This window comes from Miscanthus floridulus, chromosome 5 (genome assembly GCF_019320115.1).
Source record: "Miscanthus floridulus cultivar M001 chromosome 5, ASM1932011v1, whole genome shotgun sequence".
NCBI lineage: Eukaryota > Viridiplantae > Streptophyta > Magnoliopsida > Poales > Poaceae > Miscanthus > Miscanthus floridulus.
In genome coordinates this window covers 91,067,932-91,082,314 of record NC_089584.1, presented here as the reverse complement: position 1 = coordinate 91,082,314, position 14,383 = coordinate 91,067,932, and positions in this window count along the sequence as shown.

Sequence of the window (14,383 nt, the reverse complement as noted above, 5' to 3'; positions counted from 1 at the left end):
GTATTAAGCGGTTTTGTAGTTGAAGGTTAAAATTAGACCGACACCGTAGTCGAGAGGCCAAAAGTAGACTTAATCCTAATTTTATTTATGTTCTTTCCTGTTCCGATTAGAGTCGATCGATCATAAACTTTTTTCTATACCTTTTTTTTAATACTAAAAAGGCAAAATATCTAACAAAATTTCTGCCAACTTTTTTTGTCGCCTCCTTTTGGTCTGGTACCTTTTAAATTATACGCGTTTTTACAGACTACTAATCCTAATCATTATTAGTGGAGACTCAAAATAAAGTTCACGTACAACCCATACACGCACAAAATAATAAATAACAGGCCAAACAAGGGTAGGAAGGAGAAATACGCATAACTTAGGCAAGTAATTGGATAGAAAGTTGAATCCAAATAGAAATAGAGAAAAACAACTACCATAAATACGTGATTGCACCAAAAAAAAACAAACAAAAAAATTCGTGGGCTCAGGGAAGATGTGTCGGCGAGATGCGTGTGCCAGACTGCTAGCCGCTTTGCCTTCATCAAAACTAAACTAACTAAGGCGTTGATGCCGTGTCGTCGCCCTCCGTTGCCCCGCCGAGGCCGCGCGTGCTTCAAGCGCTGGTCTTGGTCCCTGCAGCGGCGGGGGTGCTCCTCAATCTCCAGCAGGTGGAGGCAGCAAAAGAGGAGGATGAGGAACACGTAGGCGTAGGCGACGACGACGATGGTGACGGCGGAGGGGTCGTCCGCGAGTTCGCCGTCCCAGTCGCTTGCGCGCTGCGCGAGTTCGCCGCCGCAGCCACCCGGTCATCCACGAGTGCACCGTCCCGGTCGCTCGCGCGCTCCACGAGCGGCCACCGCAGCCGCCCTCTCGTCCCCTCCCACAGCCGCCGGGCCACGGCTTCGGACACCGAGGACTGCTTCTGATGCGATAAGTTTTTTCGGGATTATAGCTGCATGCAACAACACGTAGCCTGTTCGTCATGTCCACAGTGGCAGCTAGCTTGGGCAAGCCTGCTTGCATTCATACTTGAGCGCTTGCACCAACAAACAGCACCACCAAAAACTCTAGGGACAAGCAGCATGCGTGGACCAGCGTGGGCCTTCCGAGCTCAAGTTCAGCATTTGCATGCCGATGACATTGAACACACATATCTTGACACATTCTTAAAGTAGCTAGAAAACATTTCTATTGTGTCATCGCTCTATGCAGTGCTTATATATAAGTTAAGCAACGTGTCCGGATATGATATAGAATTTGATACTTAAGATGGAATGACGGAAAAACTTTGTGTCCAAACACTAATTGGTCGTGTATTAGCAGACGATATATATACATTGGTTCACGTGCATTGCTTCTCGAAATCAAGATCACGAACATATTTTCTAATCTATACCTAATATTAAAGAACCAAAATTTTCGCAAACAAATTTTCGACCAGCACAATGACCAGTAGCCTTTCATCCCACCAACTGCTAAGTTTGGTTGCACAACGTCTGTTACAATGCTTGAACATGTTTGTGCATATATACCAGTGCAATCCTCAACTAGAGCGCCCATGTGGAAATCGAGAGAGATCTTCGTCATCGTAATTATTGACACGACAACAACTAACTCTCTGCGAATTTAAACCGATATTAGAATTACATATCTGGCATTGATGGGGCATCAGAGAAAGTCACAAGACTCGTAATTTAACCCACCAACACATGGATAGTATGAAAATTGAAGTTACAATATATTTCTATGCCTTATTACAACATGAGAAAAAATTATCAAGGTTTTGTTTTAATTCAATATACATCTAACAAGACATTGTTATATTACTACCAATATTATACTTTCAAATTTTAATAGAAAGAATAAACACTGATGTCTTCATTTTCCGCTAACGTATTTTTTCTCTCCCGTTGCAACGCACGAACACTTTTGTTAGTGTAAAATAAATTGTGAGACCGTGTAATATACAACAACACGTTGCGGCCTGTTCGCTGGTTGGTTTCTGGGCTGGTTTGGGCTGGCTGGTGCTGGTTTGTTGTGAGAGAAAAACACTGTTGGCTGGCTGGTTTGGACTGGCTGAAACCATCAAGCGAACATGGTGTTAGTCTCCTAACAAAGTATCCTCGGCAATATAATAGATAGTCAACCAACATGTCATTCTTTGTGACATGTATAGTGTTAGAATTTAAGCAATTTTAGACGTAATTTAATCCAAAATATTTATCAATAAGTTTGTGACAACAAATATGCGCACTATTGCCACACGAGCAAGGAGTAGTCACGTGGTAAAGTGCACTCTCCAGAAACCTGATTTGCCCGCACACCTAAACAGATGTCACAGATGGAGGCCTATTCTTTCCACCTTATGTGCACAGGATGTCGAAATGGGACTACTTCGTGACACCTCGAACAAAGAAGAGAGGGTGTGGTCTCATGTACGTGCGAGTGGAGGAGATAGAGAATTGAGAGGACAAATCTGGATGGACAATGTTATCAGACGGAGCATTCACACGAAGTAACGGACAGAGACTCCCGTAACAATTCAAGGTAACTGCCCAATTAATGGCTCCATCAACTGACTCAAGTGGCAAAATCAGCCCACCCCGCAATGGTGCGGCTCGACATATGCACGTGAAGCTCATGCCACAACACGACTCAGCTCAGCGAGTGCCCGCACGTATGCGGCACGCCCTTCGCCTCTCTCAACCTCACTACGAGTGCACACCTAGACCACCTATTTAAGTTGATCAACGTTTATCAAAATCCCATACAAGACCAAGAATTTACTACATCTAGCATTTAATATGGGCGTTAGGATTTATTTGTTTTAATTAAATTTAAAATGGGCCAAATTAGACTCTAAAACTATAAAAGAGTTGAGCTCCGCCGGCAACTAGCAGACACATCACCCTCTACCGTTTGATCTCATTTTGTTTGTCCAGTTTTACTCCACCATATACTACTATTCATGTCCCACGCGTCAGTGCGTCACCCTATCTAAGGCTAGAGAGAAAAATATTGTCTCCCAAGCCAACCGGCTGCTACATCTCCGTCTCCTCCGACTTCCCTCATGCATGCCGCCATCTGCCCTCTCCCCGTGCCCTCCGCTCCTCCCTCGAGGAAGTGGTGGAGACCCTCGCCGGCGCGTGGTGCCCTAGTCCAAATTAAATCCAACAATCACCACAAGATTCTAGGACACATAAAATGCTATCAATTATCTACTGTTTGGTACACTAGTGTTTCAACGAAGACTGTTAAGTTGAACATTCACCTAGAACACATGTTACACTTTTTCACAACCGAACATTGAACTATGTCTTGAATTAACAATTTTGTGTGAAATAAGTTTCACCAAAGTCCTTTACTTCTACTAGGCTATAAAACATCCCTCTAGTTGGAGCATATAAGTCGAACTTTAGGGCCTTTCATGAATATATAAAAATTATATAAATCTCGTAGACTGTGACCAGCGGTTAAACTCATAATGGTGTGTTTGTCGTAAGATGTCGTATAGAACAACATCTTTGTTTCAATAATCCATTCGGATCACATTCCAGATCCGGCGACCACTTGCCCATATCTGACGTGCCCTGCTCTCTTCCGGCGTCTCCGCAGAGCTCCCTGTGCGCGGTCGTGGGCAGCTCGACGGCACCTGCAGGCCTGGCGCGCCCGGCCATGTCTGCGCCACCCTGGGGCAGGAGCGGGCTGGAGGAGGTGCAGGGAGTGGTGGCGGAGGCGGCGCGCCATCGGAATCCTCTCTCGCGATGGCCGGCGGCCATGGCGGCTGACCCAGCGAGCGAGCGGCTACTGACTTGAGCGATCGGCGAGCCGGTCAGCGAGGGCACGTGCGCTCACCCCGACACGGCTCCCAACCGCGGGCCTGCTGCCCGGAGCAGAGAAGCCACTACGGCTCGACATCGACTCCACCAACAACGTGTTCGTACCTATAGCTAGGGTCCGTACATGCAGCTGGGGACGCCGTCGCGGACTGAGCACCTCTGCCGTCGGCTGCGAGGATGGTGGGATGCGGGTCAGAGGCGCGGTCTCAGCCACGGGGCCTCTCCGCGGGTCCGAGCATAGGGCCCAGCTGCAGGGCTTGGCCGTGGTGAGCCGAAGGTAGGCTTGTGGCGCGTGCTGCGCGTGCCGTGACATGAGCCATGTGCCTCCCAAGGTACTCCATCACGGAGGACTTGTCCTCGACGGCCGTGCCCACGAGCTCCGCCAGAACACGGCGTCTACAAGGCTGGTGGCGTGGCAAGGCTCCGGCATCCCTGGTCAATCTTCGGGCTCGACTCGTCGTCGGTAGGTTCGGCTTGGCGTGTTGCGCTCTTGATAGGCTTTTGCAGGCACGTGGAATATGGGTGAAAACCCTGCCTGGCCGTTACTTTGGGTCGGCGTCGATGGCGCAAATGGTGTCATATTCCTCTCTGGAGGCGTCGCTGTAGTTTCCACTTCCTTCTTTCGCGAAGGCCATTCCGAGCTTGACGTTTCCACTGGGCAGGTCTCGGGGCGAAAGCCTTTATGAGCCTGGTGCTCGGTCATCGATGACGGTGTCCGTAGACGTCATTTCCCTTCTTGAAGGCATCGACACAAGCATACGTTTTCTTGGCCGCGCCCGGCATGACCTTGTGCTCTCTCCGGTTGCTCTCCCATTCTCTCTTGTTGTTGCTCTGACTACCATCATACCCCTTGGCTTCTGGAAACACTACTTGCTGATAGGTGCTCGCCATCAATGATTTGCTCTGTCGTCCTCTAGATCACTTGAGTGCTCCGCCTCATCATATGCTAGGTTGCGGGGACCTCGTTCTCCTCCTAGCAGTCCTCCCCTTTGAGGCTTTCTTCCCCCAAATGGCGTTGGTGGGCATCGATTGGAGCCCAGATACGCTCTTAGGAGATGCTACTCACGGCTGTCGCCTGTTGGCTCCGACTCAATGCTTTACAGGCCCCTGGTTGTCGTATGTTGGATCCAACTCAATACCTTACAACTGCATATGGGCTAGAGTCCTTTAGAATACGTCATTGGTGGTGGCACAAGTTAGCAAGTAGGGCTTGCACCCGCTTTAGTCTCTAGGCAGAGCTCGTATCTGAATAAGGTTGTGTTTGTTTAGTGTTGTAATTCTGCTCTCTCCCCCTCTCGCCGAGTTGTAATTGGCGCCAAGCCGAACTTTGGGGTCCTTGACCCACCACCCACCAGACCTCGTCTGGAATCTATGGTAATATATTCAGGTGGAGACTCTTCGTCCCCCAGTGTTGCGCTAATAAAATCTATTTTAGAGACAGTTTTGTTAAACTCAAACGTCTCAAGAATGATTTTCAGAGATGATTTACTAAATCAACCGACACAAAAAAATGGTCGGCCATCCTTAAAAATGATTTTCAGTTTTTAAAGCTGTAAAGATTAGGGAAAATAATTTCTTATGCCTGAGGAACAAGGTTTGGTTTTTTCATAGAAGTGCATATGCTTGATTCGAAAACCGTTACTATACCATCTATTATAGAAATGATATATTTTTATGGGTGATTCATAACTGCCTCTAAAATTGGTCAACCGTTCTTGAAAATAATTTTATGTTTTTATTTAAAAATATATGAAAAAATAGTTTCTTGTGTCTGAGGGGTAGCATTTTAGTTTTCCACACAAGTGCATCTGCGGAGATTAAAACTATGATCTCTTGCCTCGCGTGCGTCCTCCTACCATCACACAGCCAAATATAGGATGTATCTTTCTCTATTAATATGTACAAATCTTGTATTGAATATTGTGGCTTCTAAAATATTTCAAATGTAAAAAAAATCAACTACAAAGCTTTAGATCTCATTAAGCGCTGTGACTTTGATATAGGCCATCCAAGGTCTCTTGAAAATTCGAGGATTTGAATTTTAAAATATGATAATTTAAAATGTATATTTAGACTCGAAAACTATCTCAAATAAAAAAGTTGTTAACTACAAATTTTTAGATCTTGGAACTCTATAATTTTGATATCATTTTTGTCTCCATCCAACTTTATTTTGAAATTTATGAATTTAGTTATTTGGCAACTATTTTTAAGGACGGTTGACTAAGCATCACTCATGAGAATCAATTTCTAAGGGCTTGTGAAAATCATTTTCTGGTGTCGACAGTTAACATTAGAAATCACTCATTTTTAGAGGTAGTTGACATAACAAGTGTCTCTAAAATTGTGATTTCTAGGGATATGTTTTATGACAGTCACCTTTCAAAATAGGTTTCTGGAAAAATTTTATTAAACGAACCGTTGAGTCAGTTTTTAAACTATAGTGCATCAAGAATATGTAGAGATGGTTGATTAAGTCAACTGTCTCAAAAAATAGTAGAAGGGGAGTTCTAGAAATCACTTGTGCAGCAGTGAGTTTCAAATTAACACCATCCACCTCTCGTACCGTTTTTCAGCACTACTTCAGCAGCGAAGAAATAATATTTTTCTCTCACAACAAATCAGCATCAACATCAACAGCAGCTAAATTTTAGCGGAACGAACGGGGCCTATCTTTCCATCTTACAGTAACAAATTGAAGTGCTCGGACTCGCAAGTACGGCTGCACAAAAGCAGGTTGTATTGTTGAGCTGGCTCGGTGGGTCGTTTCTAAAAATGTTTCGATTGAACTCGTTGAGCTGGCTCAGTCCGTCCGTGCGTCTACACGAATGTGTGCGAGCCGGTAAGTGGGAGCTACGCTGCATGCATTCGACTGCCGGGGGTGCGTGGGGGTGGGGGTGGGGGTGGGGGTGGGGTGGGGGTGGTTGTTGCTTTGGAGGTGGCAGGTGCCAAGTTGAGTCGTGGATTCAACGACGTGCTTCACCCGGCGTCCGACCTTGTACCCGCTAGTGCAGCCAATACTCCAAAGGACATGGCACACTAATCCATGTGCGGCATTCAATTATGCTTCTTTCTCGGCTATAAAGTCTAAAGAGATATCAAGTCCACCAATGAGTTGTCAGAAGATAAAATAATAGCACCCGTTTCCATTATACTCCCTGTGTCTTAATTCCACCAATGAGAGATAAAACAATAGCACCCGTTACCATTAGGCCAATCTCAACGAGAAGTTTTATATCGTTGTTTTCAAACTGTATGTCATGTAGAATAAAATAAAACATAGATGAAACACTCATTTTTGATGAAAAGTTTTATTCTATAATTTTATAAACATTTAATTTCATAACTCATAGAGAGTTGGTAATCGTGTAAATATAGTTTTATACTCATAAAACACACTTCTTCTCTCTTCTTAAAACATTGTCACATCACCAAAAGCACTTATGTGGCAGCTTATTAAATGCAAATGAATCTCCCTTATCCCTAAAAGAGTATCATTCTCGTTTCTCGATAAGTCAAACACTTTCCACTTTAATCAAATATATGTAAAAAATATTAATACTTATAGTGCATAATTAGTATGATTAGATAAATTAAATATATTTTTATAGTAAACTTATTTAGAGATATAAATATTGCTAATATTTTCTATAAATATAGTCAAACTTAAGAAAGATTGACCGGCACAGACCTAGTAGCGACAGTCTGTTAGGGATGGAGGGCGTACTTGTCGCTGACAAGGTACGACACATCTTTTATTCAACAAAAATGTTATAAATGCTTGCAACTTACTAATAAATTAATTTATCATGAAATATTAGTACGATATACTTTTAAGTATCTATATAAATCTTTTCAGATAAACAGCCGGTACAAGTTGCTATAGTAATTTATCAGTGACAAAATAGAGGTTGGTAACATACATAAATAAACTAAAAGTAAAATGTTCCACGGCCCTGTTTGGATGTTTTGTGATTGTTTACACCAATAAATAGCTTCTGTTTGAAACTATTATTGCACAAGAATACAATTGAACTTTTTTGCCCCAGTAATGGTTGTTTGGGTAAATGCCCCAGCAGCGGGGAGGGCCAGCGACATTAGCAAAAGGAGGATTATTTACATATTTAACATCATTATGATGTGAGTGGTATAAAAAGTACCATGTCAATGATACAGTGTAAGATGTCATCCGTAATAATGGTAAATATGTAAATGCCCCGCAAAAGGAAGCCCTTCTCTGACCGACACATGGTCCCTAGTGCCTTTTGTAACCCCGGCCTCCTGTCTATATAAAAAGAGGTAGGGGATACCTCTCTGGGTTATGCTTTCTTACACGCCTAAGGCACCCCTGCACCACACATCTCAAATGCTCTGATGCTTTTATACACTCTCTCACCCCCTGTTTGTAACCTCTATTGCAAACTTTAAGCTCTAATGCTCAGGAACACGACTAAATGTCTGACCCCCCCCATTGGATGTAGGGCTTGTTGCTGTGGCAGAACCGCCTAATCTAATGCCTTCCAGGAGTGCTTGTCTTCAATTAGACACTAAGCGCCCAAAGGAGAAAACTAAATTACTCGGTTCCGTCGTGCACACCCCAGGGGAGAACCCAAAAATTCACATTTTTCCCTCAGGATCACAAATGAGAGAATAAAGCTTACATCATTCTTAACCATTTCTTACATCACTTTTAATACAACATCAGAGTATAATAGTTATGGTATAACAACGGAATGTAATAATATTATCAGAGTATAGGATTTATTATTTATAATAGCGGAATATGAACATGTTATCAGAGTTATGAACAATTTAATTCAATAGCGGAATATAAACAGGTTATTAGAATTACAATAGAAATAAATGACAGGATGAATCATTGATATATAAACTACGACAACAGATTATGAAACTTTCATTTATAAAAGCATTTGATGAGAGTTATAAATAAACACTACGATCGCAGCGTAAAGGAAATCCTCTCTGAGCTCACCAGGAGGAATCCACACACAAGAGTCTGCTCAAGCATCCACCTGTCACCTGCAACAGGGGGAATAAAACCCTGAGTACTCAATTGTACTCAGCAAGACTTACCCGACAGGAGGAAAGAAAAGACTCCAAGGATATGCAAGGCTATCTGGCTTGTGGGTTTATTGCATTTGCAGGAAGCATTACTGAGCGTTCGTCCTTATATTCGATTTTTATTAATAGCCGCATTGGTTCATTAACTAACCATTCTATGTAAGCAGCTGTGCTACTTTCAAGCAGGTGGTAAGCAATCAAATTTCCTTTTTCTATTCCATCTTTCATATTTCAATTCTTACTACAGTGCTAGGCACGAAACAAGCCGTACCGACTCAGCGGCGATTCGCGAATAAATGTCCGTAGCTGGGTACCCAAAAACACACGTCCCGCTTGTACCCAAGGCATAAGCAGGACCAACCCATCACCCTCCTGCCCTGGGGTCCTAGGTCCCCATCCAAACTAAGACTCCAAGCCCCCGCCCCTGAGTCCCGGACTCAGTGCGGTGCAAGGACCTCCTCCACCAAAACAAAACCCTGACAGTCAGTCCGAAAAGAGCTAGAACCCATGACAAGAGAGCAACAAGTCTTCCAAATGCCCATACACAAGTATGTGCTCAGAATAATAAATCTGTGACTTGCCTCGATGGCCTATGCAACAACCGGTCCTTAACCGACACAGACAGGGAAAGCAGTGTAACCAAGCCATGCCCCGCGTCCACGGCGACACAACCTCTTACATCCACCAATACCCAAACCATATCCCTGCCCGATCACCATTTTTGCTTTCCATCATTTATATTTTTCAAGTGATAATGATATAGTAACATATTTCCTATATCTCGTAAGTGACAGGCAATCACTCGACTTCTACCGGTTCCTGTAGCATAGCAATCTACCCGATCCTGTCATACTAGTAAGACTCATAGGATAAAGATATATATATGCAAGTGGGTTTCATTCAACTCCTTAAAACTTAATGCACAAATATAATTTAAACTGTAGAAAAGTAGGGGTTATGCACCAAGGCTTGTCTGGGTAAGATATATTAAAAAGTTAGTATCTGCATCTTTAGATCATCCACCATCAACTGAATAGAAAACTCATTGCATCATCTCCTGGAGAGAATACCATTACACCATCTTCGGATTCCCAATCATCCTTCAATTGATCCGTTGATCCATCATCGTACCTATATGATATGCAATGCGATGCAATGCAAAGACATAATTAATCGACTACAACCGTGACTCGTAAAATACGATTTACGCCACTCAAGCTGACGAGCTAGTTCTGACGACGACCGTACTTAGGCTACATATACACATTGTCAGATAAGACATTATTTTTCAACAATTATTTTAGTTATATAAACCCAAATTGTTTCTTTATTCTATTCTATCAATTAAATCTTTATTTGCAATAGGACATCATTATCTACCTAGCAAACTAATTATTCTAAAGCTATAACAATTACAGTGAGTACCTAATATTGCTAGGAGCCTACTGTAAAAATTTTAGATTCAACACTATTACCAATTTATCACGGAAATTCCTACAAGTTTATATATTTTTTACAATATTAAGTACCTTAAAATAATTAGAGCAACCCTAAAAACATATCGAACCTATGAGAATAAAATACACTATTAGATGGATCATGATTTTAGGAACTTAACAAACTTGGTTTGGCATTTTTATGATTTTTCTATGATTTACTATGAATTTTACAAGTTTATTTCCAAAACTGATTTGACAATTGCTTAGAACTTAAAAGCCAGCGGCCACCAATCGGCCCATGGCGGGCGTGGTCCCAGCACGGCCCATGGCGCACAGAGCGGCCTAGGCGCGTTGGCAACCGGTCGGCCCACCGCGCGGGAGCGAGCGGCCCGGACACGGTGGCGACAGGCCAGCCCAACGGGCGCGCGGGCGGTCTAGTGGAGGCCGGCGGCCTACGCGGACGCACGGCCCAGGCGAGGCGGGGTGCGCGTGTGGGGATGGCCGGCACCGGACGGGGAGGAAAGCGCAGGAGCAGGGGCGCCTCTTCCCACGACAGCAGAAAAAAGGAGGAGTGGAAAGCAGCGACTGTGGACTGGGGAGCGACTACAGGACGGGAGGAGCGGCAGTCTGGTGGAGAAAAAGGAACGGCAGCAGCACATCCCCCACTGACTCGATCATGGTGATGAAGAGGACGGGAGCACGAGAGAGACCAACATGATTGAAAGAAAGACAACAAGCCAGAGATGGGGAGGAACAGTGGGAAGGAGATAGCAGCGGCTTTGTCACTTACTTCATAAACACAGCGTGGCAGGAAGTCCTGGCCCAACGTGGCCGGCAGGGTCAGGCCAGGCAGTGATGCATCCCATCATCACTGTGGCCGGGGCCACCGTTACGTGCAGCGCCACGAAGATATGTCTGCGCGCAGCCATGCGCAATAGCGACGCGGCAGGCAACGCGACGACGCAACAAGTCGGACGACTGGTTCAGAGAATGGGGATGCACCACCGTCGCCGCACTAGCGCCTAGACAGGACGACTTGAACCTAGCGGGACGCGAAGGCAGCCAGCCCGACAAATCCTTCATTAACGCGCACGTCGTATCGTTGAGGTAGGCGAGCTGAATGGCCAGCGGTACCCTCGTCATTATTTTTAAACCAACAACATCACATTGACACTCAAACAAGCGTACCAACATATTCACAAGGTTCGTATCCTGCTGATGATATGAGTTTTCCCGTTTATATTTTATATTATTTTAACTTCCAAAAATTCGTTTTCTAAAACAACTTTATGCATGTACAAGCATAACTAAAGCTCTAAGGTTTAGTAATTTACTTTCAACAAATTTTTGTTTATAGAAATTATTTTTCATGCCCAATCAAATAAACAAGCCATTCGCTATCTATTTGCTAGGATTGTTGTCCGATATTCCTAAATATTTTTTAACATCGAGTACTTTTAAATAAAAAATCCGAGAAACTCGCTTCGAAAATTTTACTTAGACCTAAATCACGGTGCTAAACAAGATCGTAACACCAGGGTGTTACAGTTGCCTAAACTAGTATAATCCCTAAGTCTCTGAGTGCTAAGCCATCGGAACCAACATGTGACAAAATCACTAGTTGATGGTACGAAACAGTGACACTTTCCCTCCCTCCGATTCTCGTTGCTCCAGTCGTCATCGTCATTTGGGTTAATGGAAGGGATGACTTAGTTATGGTGGGGTGTCGTCTTAGACTAGATTTAAGGGATCATCTCTGCTAGTCGCCAGCACTACCACACCATCCTATGTGGTGCCACTTCCTAGGTTGTCACGCTTTGCTTGTTATCCTTCTCTGTATGTTCGCACTACTTCACCAGAAGCAGTCGATAAGGATTACAGGGAGAGTGGTTTCTTCATACCGGTTCACCCATATCTAGATCTACGACTACCTCTCTTCTAGTCGCTTCCACCACCACCTCTCCCTGTGTAGAGCTCCTACACTAATCATTCCCTTATGCTCGCCACCAGATGCCACTATTGAGGATGACTTGGTGAATGTCTTTGCCATTGCAAGGGACCCTTCTAGTACCTCCCTATCCACCACCCTCTTGTCACCTTCGGTAGAGGGGCTTCCTCCTTCTAATGTTCAACTATAAAGTGCAAAGTAGGTGATTCTTCACCACAATATACCATGCAAGGTGAGAGTGCTCTCCACCAATGAGTTTTGTACTCACTGAGTACTTAGTGTCGATATTGCCCTCGCTTGAGGCCGTTGTTAGCTAGGGTGCTTGATGTCATTGCCTTATGCCCAACTATGTAAGTTCATTTTGATCGCCAGCTCTATTATGTCCCTCCTATTGTGGCCACTCATCTATTCTGCAACATTAGGTGTCACAAAGAAGGCGCTTTTGCCAATTGGTTCCACCTCCTCATGGTCACCGGTTGCCATGATTGGAGCCTCAAGTTAGGTCGAAGCATCTCCTAGTGCAAGCAAATGGTCTCTTGTTCAATGGTGCTAGATTTCCACCTAGTCTCATGCTCCAAAATGGCTCCTTGGTGCTTGTTTGATTAGAGTAAACTGTTCTTTTGAAGCATTGGTCTTTTCTCTAGATTGTTCATTCCAATTGCTGGTGTTGGCATGAAGCCTCAACATCGGATCAAGATTGCAAGAGCCGCACGACCTTCCCCCCACTACTACCACTACCTGGCCCTAGGTTTTCTTCGTCGAAAAAGAATTGCAAGAAGTTGTGCTTCAAGTTGTGGTCAGGATTTCATTAAGGCGCTAGTCTAGTCATCAAGTGCCATGGTCACGAGAAGGTGGCTACTTACCTTGAGCTCACTATAGATGGCAGGTTGTGTGGATGTATTTGTTGCTAAGGCTGTTCACCTATACTCCCTTTGGTCCAATTTATAAGACAAAGTTTGATGTGGCACGGTCTCCCATTCTACACTTAACTATTCATTTATTTTATATTATACTGTTTATGATTATAAACTTATAATTATTGGATAGTGCATTTGAATACAAATTAACATTATTAAGTTTGTGTTCTCTGGTTATGTTCAATAAAATTTTTGTAGGGGCTGCGGCCCCTCCTTCGCCCACTGATATATAGCGAGTTGTAACTCTCTTTCTCTTGACGAGACACACAAAAAATCCACTCACAGTGCTGGGGTGATTGGGATCGGAGCAAGAAACTGATCCGCCGGTATCGATGATCAATAATGCAGCGTAGAGCATACACGAGCATTAACCGATGTAATGGGAGGCAGACTCAATCCCCGGAGACTGCTGATAGATTGACTGAAGAGCCGTCTCTAACATGTAATGCTCCCGGCCGGGCAGATCGATCGGTCCTGTATCACCATCACCACATTATTATCTCTTTTGTTGCCGGGGCACGCTGCAACTTCTCCCACCGGGATTCAGTGGGCTGGTGGCGTTGTTCGTCGCCCCACTCTAGTCTCCCGTTGGCTAAATTGCAGTTGCATTGGCAACTTTTTGCGGGCAGCCAGGCGAAGGCTGACACATGTGTGGAATGAAACGTGAAAACGTGATCCGTGGTGGTATCCCGATGGTTCAGTTTGGCGTGTTTAATTACAATGCCATGATCGGTTGATTGCCTTGTGATTACTCTGTAAGCCACGGTAGTAGTAGCTAGTTTTTTATGCTCATCTATCTTCCCCCTTACATTTTGGTTGCATGACGCTCCGAATATTTAATTCGTTATACCTTACCTCTAGAGAGGGGAAGCCAGGAATGTCTGGACCTGGCACTAGCCAGGTAGGATAGGAACAGATAATCAGTCCTGTTTGGTTGGCTGGTTCGTATCGTTGCTGATTCGTAAGAAGTACTGCTGGCTAGTTTGTGTGAGAGAAAAATACTATTTCTGACTTGAAAATTTACGATCGTTTACGATAAGCCACAACCAAACGAACAGGCTGAATGTACCCTGCTCTTATTGCGGCAGAGTTAGAGGTTGGTTGCTGGCGGTTTGACCATGTTTTTTTTTATAATAACAAAAAAATATGGCTTCATATCAGGAATCAGAT